Raw genomic sequence first — 13,676 nt, 5'->3', positions numbered from 1 at the left:
TTCATTTTTGCTTTCACTCATTCCTTTTGGTAGCGGATCCATATTTTATTCATGAGTGGAAGAGCATGTACTTTAAGCCATGAATATATCGGTTTATTGTTGGTACCATTTCATTGCCATCCTTTTCTTCTAGAAACACCATCATTTGTCTATCTTTTTCTTCCATAAACCCCTCATATCCATCGAAATTGATTAATCAATAGCATTATAGTTGTTAGTTTACATTAAAGTTAATTTGTGAATTTTTATGTTAAAAATTAGGAATTTTCAACAAAAAGATTACAGGATGTCATGACTTCCTGTAAATGGTTTATGATGTGACACGTGGCATGACAGGCAAGTCAAAGCAATGGATAGGAACGTGATCTGGAATGTACATGCATGGTGAAAAATCGATTCAACAACAAATCTAACGCTCCTGGATATGCGTTCAATGCTGGTCAAACCCAACCTTTTTGGTCACAAAGGCAGCAAAAAGCCATGGTTTCCCAAACTGATTTCGTTTTTCTTTTGGAAATCGGTTTAGATTAGAAAGGACAAAAATCACTCTTTTGTAAAAGCAGAAACATCTGCTTAATGTATGTACATTCGATTTAGATAGGAGACAAGCAGATAAAGACTGCGTATTGTATTGTTTCAAAAATGATTATTATTATCTTTGGGTATTGTTCCAGAACGTGGCTCTTGTATGTGATTTCAATCTTCAGAACTTAATTACAGTCACCGTTTTACCATTACAGTGCTTATGCGTTAATATTCTCATCGCTTGAAGTTTCTTAATTGTGCCAGTGAAGCGTGGACGGGCCCTACGTGGAATTGGTATACTTTTATTTTCATTTCCATAGCATTTTCGAATCTGAATAGTGTTTAATGTTATTTTCTTGCCTGTGAATTTATTGATTTGATTAGAAGTTCTTGCAAATAATATTCATGGTGATAGCTTGAGAATTCAATTGCTAGATCATTGAACAATATCTTGTAAAAGATTTGATCGATCATTAGATTTCAAAGAATCTCCATAGACTCTATTTCCATGCATTTAAAATTCAGTGTGCTTTTGATTTTCATGAATGCTTAGTGTGTTAGCTAGAAAGAGATTTTGTGCATAACATCCTTGTAAGAGGGTTGAAAAATCATTCTAGCAATACGCTGTATCTTTAGGACAGTTAGATAAACTAGATGATCTGAGTGCTAAAGTGTGAGAGGAAACATATTTTAACCTCCTGTAAAGGAGTGCTGTAGCCTGTCATAGTAAACACTTAGTTAGGTAGACGAGATCCTTTTAGGTCTATAGACTTTAGACACATGCCTCTAAGTTTACCTACCTTGGTTGATAATAAATCTAGTCTAATCTAGCACCCTAGATTGGCCACTACATTTATCATTGGAAAATTGGTTGAAAATTCTTTGTACCAGCTATGGATATAAGAACATATTTTTCTTTAGCCGCTCATAGGAGAGGGCATGTATTTTGGCATGTCTAATAGTGAGTAACTTATATCATCCATGCATTCACTTTTTTGTGTAAACTCTAGCCCTTTACTATCGTTGTTCTCATAATTTGGTCTATTGGTTGAGAGTCATGAGTTCTAATATGCATAGAAGGGAGTCATTTGTCATAATCATGCATAGAAGGAAGTCTTCTTTAAGGCATTCATTGAAGAGAGTGATGTTTCAACCATGTACTATCACGATATAGTCTTGTATTTGCATTGTATATCATTGGTAAAAGTTGTGTGTAGTCTTTGGTCCCGGAGGAGTATCCTCTTACATGTGGCAAGGAGATAAAGGTAGTAAAAAAAAGTATTGTGCAAAAACCATGAAGAGTTGATTTCATCCCCAATACATGTTCATGGGAGCATTTCTCAACAAAAACAAGGTCATTGTTGGCATTGTTGTAATTAATTTCCATTGGTTGCAAGCGATAGAAAATTTCCCTTGGTTCTAATGTCTATCTTGTAGGAATATTGTAGCTGATCATGTTTCATTAGAAAAAAAATTGGTATCAACATATTGATGTTTTCATGGTGTTTTATCGAGATTGGAACACCCTTTTCCAATTAGGTCAAAGGGGGAGAGTGAGACCAACCACTAGGAAAGAGTGAGACCAACGAGCTAGTTAGAAGAGATCAGTTTGTTGTTGCGGTTGTAGGCTACCATCAACACCAAATAGGGAGATTGTTAGTAGAATGGTATTGGCATTGATGTCAATCATGGAGTCATCCTGCTTGGCATTGGTGTCAATAGATTGATCAAATTATGATGGGCATAAATATGAGTATTGATGTGTTTTTTAGCTGTATAGGTGTCTGAGGAAGTGGTGTTTACAGTATGCAGATCTACATTGATTTGAGTTTTCCAATCTTACATACATTGTTGCAAGCTTGATTCTCCATCCTAGCATCATTATTGCAGGCTTGTCATGGTATCCTTGTGACAGTGTCGCATACTCGCTCTTATATGCCTGTGGCACTGCGTGTACGTTGCGAAAAAGAACCATGGGCTAAACCTATCGAATTTCCCACATAATTTCCAATGTTTTAAGCGATTGGACTAGTCTGTAAAGTTCATGAGGATATGGTCATCAAATAAATGCATGAACACATTGATTACTATAGTGGCAATGTTATTGGTTGATTTGGTTCCAAATTTGGTCTTCATGGTTAATGAAAAGTTGATATTGTCATAATTAACTACTTCAATCTATCTCCAAGGGTGTATGAGGAGCATAGTTATTGTAACAAGAATGCTGCAACTCCCAGGGCTACCAGCTTTACTTATCAACCCGGGGTTTGTACAAACTTGGAGGTGACTGTGCTATATACACAAGTAGAAGTGAAGGTACTTCCTGTTGTCACTGCTCATCTAGAAAGAGACCCCAGGGGTTCCAAGCCAGACTTCTATAGGGTCAAAAGAAGCTTGATTTTGATGGAAGGAGAGCAAACCTAGTCTAGGGGAGAGCTAATCTACTGCAGAAATGAAGAAAACAACATGCAAACCTAAATCACCATAACCTAATTAATCATGAAAACAGCTAGACTAAGAAGAATTTCTAAACAACACTAATCTAATGCTAACTATCTAAGTTGTAGAAGTAAAAGGGCATAAAACTATCCTAAGGTGCAGGCAAAGGCAACTAGGCTAAGTTTGGGTTGAAGCGGAAGAAGCAGTCAGAGGTCGAAATGGTGAAAAGAGGACGTAATGGGCAACAACGCATGAGGACCATTGGATCAGGCAGGTGAAGGGTAATGAACGATTGAGATCGGATAGTAGAAGGGTACGTAGGAAAATGGGCGGACATGGTGGACTAATAGGATGGACGGCTGGGATTATATCACGGAGGCGATCAACAGATGAACGGTGGAGATCGGCCAAGCCAGTTGGCGATCGGGTGAAGTGATAGCCGTCGGATCAAGAGACAGATCGACGGTGGAGAGTTCAAGGTGATAAAGTGGTCGGGTGATGCGACAACCGTCAGGTCTGGCAGGGTAGATCGATGGTGGAGGTTGGAAAGAAAAAAGAAACGTGATGAAATGACGAGTGGGTTTGGAGGGTGGTAAGTTGTATCTCACACACCCTCAAAACCATAAGTTGTATTTTGCAAATTCAAGCGATTAGCCTCCCCGGCTGACACGTAGTATGGGGAAACTACCCATCTCGCGTGCTCTCAGCCCGATAACATTCAGACAGAAATCCACGTGATATGGCATGAAGGCCGTTGGATCTAGAAAAGCAGATTTACGATGGAGAGGTGACCGAGTAGGATGGTGAGCAGGTGCGCGATAACCATTGGATTTGACAAGGAAGATCGACGGTGGGGATTTAAAGGGTAAAAAGTCAAACATGAAAAGTGGATTTGAGCGGTGATTGGACGATTTGGCTTGTGAAAGGCGATTGACGGTTAAAAACCATTTGAACATGGATGAAAAAATTCCGCTGAGCTTTTCATGCTGTAGGGGAATGAAAGGGGTATGCGAGTGAGGTTCGATGACAGAAAGAGAGCGAATGAGCAGATGACCGTTAGGGGAACATAAAAATATGAAATGACTCCAGTGCCTGGATTAAATGACAAACCCTATGTGAAAACCAAAACCATGTGTTTTTGGCAGTGTTTTAAGATTCAGCCGGCTCGGAACCGACTCGGCCAAGTTGGTCCAAGTCAAGGCCTCACCGGGTCGACTCGACCATTGAACTGGTTTTGCTGGCCGGGTTATTACTGAGCTGATCGAGTTGTCTAACAACTTGGCTGGCTTGGTAATAACCCGGCTAGCTTGGCTGAGTCTGAGCCTACTCGGTCAGGTTGGATGACAGTGGCTCGTGAACTAAAAAAACTGATTTTTTTTATTTTATTTTTTTGCTTTTAGGGGACTCCAAAGTTTTCCTATGATACTTTAATGGTTTTTTGTCCCTAAATAAGTTTATCTCGCTTGATCTTGAGAGGTTTGTTTAGGTGGTATCACATATGTAGTAGAGATTCCTTAAGGGATAACTTCATTCTTCTTCAAAACCTTCCAATAGGTTCCTTTCCCCTTTCTTAAAGCAAACCTAACTTTTTGGCCCCAACCTTGGCTCTCCAAAGATGAGCATCGAGCTTTGAGTTGATTCCACGTGATGCTACACCCCGTGATGAGTCTCCAAATGCTAAAACAATAAACTTGAAAGCTTGGATGTTGGACTATTTGATGATATGCCCAAATGGACTGAATATGCCCCCTGGCTGGCCTTGACCATGTTTTGGTGGATGTTGCCTTCTTCCAAAGCAAAGATGAGGATGGTTATCATTGAGATGAATTAGGAGGGCTAGCACATCCCTCTTTGATGACAATGCTTACCCTTAGGGGTGCCATGTCGCACACATGCTTGAAAAGGGTGACATAGGGTCTCTCCTAGATGACATCATGGTGGAGGATGCACCTTTTGAAGATGTACACATGCACTTTGGGACTTTCTTGGAGTGAGGAACACTCTTGGACCATTGTATTAGTTCCTTGATGACTTATAATCTATTTTGGAGGATAACTCCCTTTCTAGCCTCCTTGGTTATGTGTTTTTGTTTTGATCTCTATATCATCATCATGTATGTATTGGATAGTGCACTAGGTGCCATTTTGATATAATGGATATATTCATGAGCCCACTTTGATCATATGTTGTCTTGTATCTATATTCTAATGTTGTGTGTTTGGAAACATGAACGAAAATCTTTAAAATTATGTTTTTTTATTAAAAAAATAAATATTTAATGTATTTTTACAACGAACGAGTCATTGAAATCGAGCCGACCGAGTCAATACCAAGTCGGAGTCAAAGTTAGAGTTGACCCTCGGCCGATTTGAAGTTGGATTCAGAGTTTTAAAACATTGGTTTTTGGGGTTGCTGCAGGTTTTCTTCCTCACATCATGGTCCCAGAGGGAGGAGGTGAGGTCGAGACACCTGTGAGCATCCTGATGGATCTTTTCTTTACCCACCTATTGATCAAAAGAAAGCATAAATGGAACAAACTGAAACACAACTACTATGTTCTACCCTGCTGTAATGGATTGCAACTGTTAAAGTAGATGAATAGGAAGCAGGAAACTACTTAAGGCAATGAGTAAGAAACCAGAAATTTGTTGAACCACTGTAATGAAAATGCATCTATTTAACCAAATGAATAATCAAACCATGCATCTATGCTACTGCTGTAATGGAAATGAACTGCTTAAGTTAATGAACAGAAAGCATGAATCTATATTGCTGTTGTAATGAGAATGCATTTGATTAAGCAAATGAACAGAAAGCAGGAAGCTATGCTAACATACAAGAAATAGGAGCTTTGGCTGCTAGGGTTGGGCCCTAACCCAAGAGCTTCAACCCTATAAGTTAACTTAGTGCTGGCTCAAATCAAAACTCATCTTCATTATCAAAGAACACTATATTACATTAAACTGTTACAAGTCTGCACTGGACAAAAAGTCCGAATACTTGATAACTAACTGGCTGACTATTGGTTAATTGCCTAGCTGAATAACTGACTAACTAAAAAAACTGAGGTCCTAAGCCTCTCTATTTATACATCTGAAGTCTCAACGACTTCCCTCAAAATTAGGGAGGTACAACTCCCAACTTAATGGTAACTTGTCCTTTCACTTTCACTAGCTCGACTGCCTTCTAGTAGGGAGGTTGCTTGTACTTCCACTTGCTTGGTTGTCTTTTAGTACTTCAGATTTGGCTGTTTGTACTTTCAGTTGATGGAGGGATATTCAAATGGATGGGCAATAAATGAGGAGGATTTACCTCCTGTAATTCCTCTCGCTTGTCTCATCTGAGTTTTTACCAAGGTATTTTACCATAGTTCCTTGCTTTTACCTTTTATCCTTGCATTTCCCTTGCTTTTATCCTTTATTCCTGCATTACATGCACATTAGACCACAAAGAAAAATATCCAACTCTAACTCATCTCATAAGAAAAATATAATCAAAAGCATGCAATAGGTTGTAAGAATAATTGGTTTGACTAAGCTAGGAGGTGAATTAAGGCCAATTAAGGCCCATATAATTACTCAATGATGAGACTCATCATCACCCCCCTACTGAGAGTTTTGCTTATCCTTTGAGCAACTTAGTGGCTTTGGTAGCCTCTCTGACATCTCATGCTTTTGTTGTGGTCTATTCTTCTTGTTTATAGCAGCCTGCTTTCCTTTATTTTTCTTCCCACTGATATTCTCTGATCTTCAAGCTATGTGGCAATGTTTTATCTGTTTTAGAAGGCATGCATATTATCATTTCTTTAGCAGCCTACTTTCCTCATAATGTGTACTTGCTTTCCCTTGGACACCAATATATCTAAGTGTTAGCTAAGGATTACTTGCAATTAGATGTTGATTAGGGCCATGGGGTTTGATGGTTCAGCTGCTTCTGTATCCCTGAGGCCACTTAACTCTTTTGTTTCTTGCCGTTCTTTCTCTTTTTTTCAATGCCCTCTTTCTCTTCTGTTTCAACATCATGTTTCTATGTGTTCTCCTTCATCATGTTCCTCTGTATTAGTTTCTTCTATATCCATCTCCTCCCCATCTAGCTCTGTATCTTATTTTTCTTGTTTTTCCTCCTCCTTACTGACAGAAGGGATAACATCATAGATGAAGGTTTTGATGTCATCCTCTGCTGGTAAGTTATTGAAGACTGTCCATGTTATAGGGATCCCGAGGTTTTTGAGGGCAGATCCTTTTTAGAGGAAACTGGCCACCTATTTACTTACAAACCAACTATCTCTTAACCTTTACAACTTTTGATCAAATGATGCAGATCTGTGACTGAGTAGGATACTTACCTGTGGCCTTAATGCCACGTTGCAAATGTCAAAGATCAGAGGTGCTGCTGATGGTCATTCTTCTTCCTCTGTTGTCTGCTGATGATTTCTTGACTACAGATCTGATTCTGTTGCTGCTGCTGTATGGTCATCTTTCTGCCTCTTCTATTGTTTGCTATACAAAGGGAGTAGGAGTGTGTGTGAAGGTAGGGCTGATGGTAATGGATGGGGTGATGCTGTGGAAAACATAATCTTCTCCTGAATTGAAGTAGTGAGGTGAAAAAACATGGAATTTATGGAGGAATGCATGGTAAGGAGTGGGGGAGATGAACATATGTGAGGCAGAGCCCCCTTTGGATCTTCTCCTTTCTCCTTGATTGTCTTTCTCATCCTCCTGCAAACAACAATTATGTTTTTTTCTCTTTTTCTTTTATTATTATATTTTTTGAAAAACACCTAGGCTGCCTCAGAGAGGTTTTCACCCTAGGTATCTGCCTTGGGTGCCTCAAGGAAGGTTTTCACCCAGGGATCTTCTTTTTCTTTCCTTTTTTCTCATCCTTGGGCCGCCTCATGGAGGTTTTCACCTGAATCCTTATTCTGTTTTTTCTTTCTTTTTTAGTGACCTGATGAGGGAGGAGCTGAAACTTGCTCCACCATCATCACTGTCTTATTGATGCTATCAATGAACTCTTGTTTAGATGAAGGCCTCTTGTATAATTTCAATCTGTGTCCATTAACTAGCAATGGAATGGCTTCTTCATCTATAGTCCTGATTTGCACTAAACCATTGTCATGGCATCTTTCCACCACATATGGTCTGAGCCATCTTGTTCTTAGCTTTCCCTTGAAGTCTTTGTACCTTGAATCATATAATAAGGCCCAATATCCTTCTTGAAACAAATTCTCCTTAATGTGCTTGTCATGCCAAATATTCCTTTGAAGCTGAACTATCTCTGTATGAAGGAGGGGTTGCATTCTGAATTTATCTAGGCCATTCAAATGGAATAGCCTTTCCTTTTGTGCATGAATGAGATCTAGATCTAGTTGGGCTGCCATCCTCAATGTTTTACATTCAAATTCAATGGAAAACAAAGCCTTTTTCCCATAGACCAACTCATAGGGTGTAAAACCAATGGTGGTCTTCCATGTTGTATTATAGGCCCAGGTGGCTCAACTAGTCTCTTGGCCTAGTCCTTTCTACTGCTGTTCACTACATTGGTCAGGATGTTCTCCAGTGATCTGTTGGTCACATCCACTTGCCCATTAGCTTGTGGGTGATAAGGAGTGGAGGTCCTATGTTTGATCTTGTGATGCTTGAGCAGTTCTTCGATCATGTTGGAGGTGAACTGGCTGCCTTGGTTTGTGACTAGTTCTCTAGGGTACCCAAATTTGTAGAATATGTTCTCCCTCAGGAACTCAACCACCTTTTCTTCTGTTGCTACCTTGATTGCTTTGGTTTCTGCCCACTTAGTCAGATAATCAGTGCGCACAATGATGTGTTATTTTTGCTTTGAAGGAGGGTTGATAGGCCCAATGAAGTCAATGCCCCACTTGTCAAATGGCTCGAAAGTCACTTGCGGCTATAGGGGCATTTCATCCCTTGGAGTAGGCTTTCCCATCCTCTCGCACCGATCACACTAACTAACATACTTCTTCACATCCTGATGAAGAGTGGGCCAATAATAGCCTGTTTGCAGCACCTTGAATGTTGTCCTTTTTGCCGCAAAGTGGCCTCCATAAGGCCCATCATGATAGGTCAGAAGGATGTCAAAGACTCCTCTTCTGTTACACATCTTCTCAAGATTGGATCTGGGCAAAGTTTGAACAGATTTCCCCCAATCCAAGTGAAGGGGGCACTTTTCTTGATTATCTTAATTTTTTCTCTGGAGGGCAGGTTTGGTGGGAACTGTGCTGACACTAGATAGTTTGCTATATCAAAAAACCATGGGGAGAGCACTGAAATAACAAACAAATGCTCATCTAGGAACTGATCATCCACCATTCCTTCTTCACCTATAGGCAGATTCATTCTAGATAGAAAGTTAGCAACAACATTTTCTTTACCAGGCTTATCAACAATAGTTAAATCAAACTGTTGCAATAAAAGTAACCATCTGATGATTCTAGCATTTACATCTGGTTTGTTCATTAAATATTTAATTGCAGCATGATCAGTATGCACAAATGTCTGATAGCTTGTAATGTAATGCCTAAACTTGTTCAATGAATGCACAACAACGAGGAGTTCTTTTTCTGTCACAGTATAGTTTAGTTCAACCTTTGATAAGTTTTTATTGGTAAAGTAGATGGCATAAGACAATTTCTCCTCTACCTGTCCTAAGGCTACTCCTATGGCTCTATGTGAGGCATCAACATGAATGTGAAAGGGGAGGGCCTAGTTTGGGCCTCTAAGGATTGGTGCAGTGGTTACCTTGTCCTTTAAAATGTCCAACGCCTCTTAACAACTCTTTGACCATATAAATTCAGAATCTTTGGCCAATAATCCAAACAGAGGAGAGGCTAGCTTGCTGAAGTCTTTTATGAATATTTTGTAATATCCAGCTAGCTCTAAGAAACTCCTAACATCTCTCTGCTTTTATGGAGAAGGGACACTTTGAATGATTGCTACTTTGTTTGGGTCCACTTGTAGTCCTTGTTGAGATATTGAGTGACCTAGCACAGTCCCTTCAGTCATTAAGAATTCACATTTTTCTGGACTGAGGGACAGGTTCATCTCAATGCATTTGCATAATACTTTGCCTAAGTTAGTCAGGGCCTCTTGGAAATCACAGCCATAAGGTGTAAAATCATCCATGTAGATCTCCACAACGTCATGAACTAATTCAACAAAAATACTTAGGACTGCTCTCTGGAAAGTGGCAGGAGCATTGCACAGGCCGAAAGGAAGGACTCTATAGGAAAAAGTACCCCATGGACAGGTGAAAGTGGTCTTATCCTAGTCCTCTGGGCAGATTTGGATTTGGTTGTCCCCATTGAATCCATCTAGGAAAGAAAACAACTTCTTCCCTGCCAGGCCATATAACACTTGGTCAATGAAGGGTAAGGGAAAATGATCCTTCTTGGTGGCTTTGTTTAGCTCCTTATAATCGACACAAATCCTCCACTTCCCATTTTTCTTGGGCACTAACACTAAAGGAGAGACCCACTCACTGTTAGAGATAGGGTAAATGAAACCTGCATCTAACAGTTTCTACAGTTCTTCTTTGACTATGTCTTTGAGGGTTGGATTCATTCTCCTTTGTGGTTGCCTGACTGGCTTGCAACCTTCCTTGATGTATATGTGGTGAGTACACACCGAGGGGTGTACTCCCTTCATTTCCTTGTAGTTCCAAGCAAAGGCTTCTAGGTTCTCCCTCAACAAGTTGCATAGCTGTTCCTCCTCTGAAGTAGAAAGAGATGGATTAATCTTCAAGGTTTTCTCTGGCCCAAATTCTATGGTTTTGACTTGGAGTGGGTTGGAATCGGCCAAGCATAAGTCAATTTGATGACTGTTCAGTGTTTCCTTTACTTCTTCTTCTAGTGATAATGGACTAGGAGTTGGACTTTGGAGTAGGTGTTCAATTAAATCATCCTCATCTTGTTGTCCTCCTCCTATGATGGCTTCCAAAGTATAAAGTTATGCAGAATAAAGCTCATCTTCTTCCTCCTCCTCCAACCATAAAGGTAAGTCATGTTCTAGGGAGGGTTGAGTAGGAGGGTATAGGACTAATTGTTTGGACATGTGCCCATTCTTGGTGGTCATATTCCAAACTCTGTAGCTAATGTAAGCATCAGTTGTGGCCAACCATGGCCTCCAAAGGATGAGAGGGTAAATGGTAAGCTTAGCCTTGGGCTGGAGAACTAGGAAATTTGCAAGGTACTCCCAGGAATCAATAGAGACCATCACATCCTCCACAATTCCCTCAGGGGTGACTGTGGAACAGTCTGCAAGTTGCAACACTGTTGTGGTCTTCCTTAATGACCCTTGGAGGTTAATCTTGAGCATGGTGTCCTTGGTCATCACATTAATGGCAACCCCAAGATCAATCAGAGTGTGAGGGACAATGGTGCCATTGATGTGGACATCAACTACTGGGCTTCTAGGGTCTAAGTATTTTGGACATATTGCTTGCCCCAGCATTAAGTCAGATAACTGCCCAATGACATTAATGGTAGGGGCATCCCTTTTTCTTCTTCCTGGATGCTTAAAGCACTTCTCCTTAATCAATTTATTGTAAATAGGCACATCTTTGATTGCCTGGAGAAGGGGGATCTTTACACATAGGTTTTCCAATTCTCCCAGAAGTTCAGTTTCTTCTGGGGTAGGCTGGTGTGGTTGGGCTAATCTTTTAGGAAAGGGTGGATTTGCTTTAAGGTTGTTTTCCTCTCTTTTTTCCTCAACCTCCTTATGTGGAGAGGGAGGTTGGTTATCTGGGAGAATTCTCCCAGATCTCAGGTTGATCTCCTGAATTTCAACAGCATAAGCTGGGTATGATGTCTCTCCACTGTATGTTTTTTGGGCCTGCCTATTGTTTGGGTTTGGATTTGGCTGGGCAAGAATCTAGGGTTTCCTAGGTGGAGCAGAGCGTAGAAGTTACGGTTGGGTAGGTGATGGAGGCAATAGAGCTGGAACATTGTTGAATTGGGGCCTCCACCCCTGGGGTGGGGTATTCCACTGATGTTGTGGTTGATTGTAAGGTTGAAATGACTGGTTGGGTGGCTGGGAATGATATTGAGATGCATAGGACCAAGGAGGGGGTGTAGACCAGGAAGGATTGGCAGGGGGTCCCTAAGAAGGTGTAGCTGTGGTTTGGTTGGGTCTGTAATATGCATGGGATGATCCTTGCATACCCTACTGGTATGATGTAGGCCCATAAGGTCTCCTTTGGTTAATGTAGCATAGCTACTTAGTGACCCCTTCAGCTCCTTGATATACAGCTTTGAGTCCAGGCAAGGAAGGGCACTTATCTGTGGAGTGGTTTTCTTCACAGACTGAGCAAATCTTAATACAGTTTAATGGTCATTCATTCCTAGGATGCCTTTTAGTGCACCTAGGACAGAAGATGGCCAGGGCTGTCTCTGCTTCCTCTTGCTTTCTTATGATATTCATGGTATCCAATTGTAAGGAGGGGGTTTGCAGCATCTCAGTTTTGAAGTCCTCCAGCATATTTCCAATTTCACCCTTGATGGATGAGTTGGAGGACGATGTACTGGCCATAGGTTGACTACTTCTACCCTTGTTTTTGGCTGCCCTAGAATGGTTTCTAAAGACAGTATTAATGTCCTCATAGGGTAGTTGGTAGATATCTCCTCCTGATAACATATGTAAGGTGTCTAGGATATCCTCCCTCACTCCTCTAAGCAAGACCAGCTTCAGTGACTCAGGGTCAAGTGTGCACCTGGCCCTTTTGTAACTAAGCTGGAATCTCTCTTCGTAGTCTTCTAGGGATTCATCATGGCCTATGGTCATCCTGAAAATTTCATCTTTAGTGTCCTTTGACCTACAGTAATCCCTATATTTGTTGTTAAAGTCCTGCTGCATTTGAGCCCAAGTTGTTATGCTATCTCCAGGTAAACCCATGAACCAGCGAAATGCTGCCTCCTTGAGGGTAGATGGAAACAATTTCAACTTCTGCTCATCATCTATGTAGTCATAGGTTCGGAAGACAACAAAAAACTCGAATAGGAAAGTGTCAAGGTCATCTATGGTCAAGCCATGGAAATGAGGTAGAGCAGAGGGGCTTATGTTCTCCATTTTAGTGTCCCCATTGGTTTCCCTAATGGGGAAGGCACTCACAATTCTCCCTCTATCATTTAAGTGTTCAGCCATTAGTTCAGTAGGAATGGGTTCTTCCTCTTCTTCCCCTATAGGTTCCTCAAATATATTAGGTTCCTCACTCAAAGGGGCTTCCAATTCACCGTCTGCAAAGGAGAAATAAGGTTGACTGTTGGATGTGGTGGGGTTGTTTGGTAAGAATTTTCTTGAAGTATCCCTAATCCTACGAGGCATGAAAGGAAATGTTTTTGGGTTTTTGTGAGATTTTTCTTGAAAGTTGGGAAGTAATTGCAGAAAGGAAATCGACGATTAAATGAAAAACAACTAAAAAAATGTAAACTACTTGCTGAATTGAAATTACTGAATGGAAGACTACTGACAGAAAGAAAACTGCTTGCAGAATGAGATTTTTGATGAAATGAAAACCACTAACAAAAGGAAATTACTTGCTGAATTGAAACGGATTGAATGAAAGACCACTGATAGAAAGAGAACTACTTACTGAATTGAAATTCTATTTGCAAGAAAGGAAACTAGATTAACTTGTAGAATGGAAAGGAAAGCAGATAAATGACAAAATGAAAGAAAGAAACTAGATTACTTTTGCAGAAA

This window comes from Pinus tabuliformis, chromosome J, assembly GCF_031772625.1.
Source record: "Pinus tabuliformis cultivar Carrire ecotype Pingquan chromosome J, CPIR1, whole genome shotgun sequence".
In the NCBI taxonomy this organism is placed as follows: Eukaryota; Viridiplantae; Streptophyta; class Pinopsida; order Pinales; family Pinaceae; genus Pinus; species Pinus tabuliformis.
The sequence above is the reverse complement of the archived record's forward strand: the minus strand, read 5'-3'. Positions refer to the sequence as shown.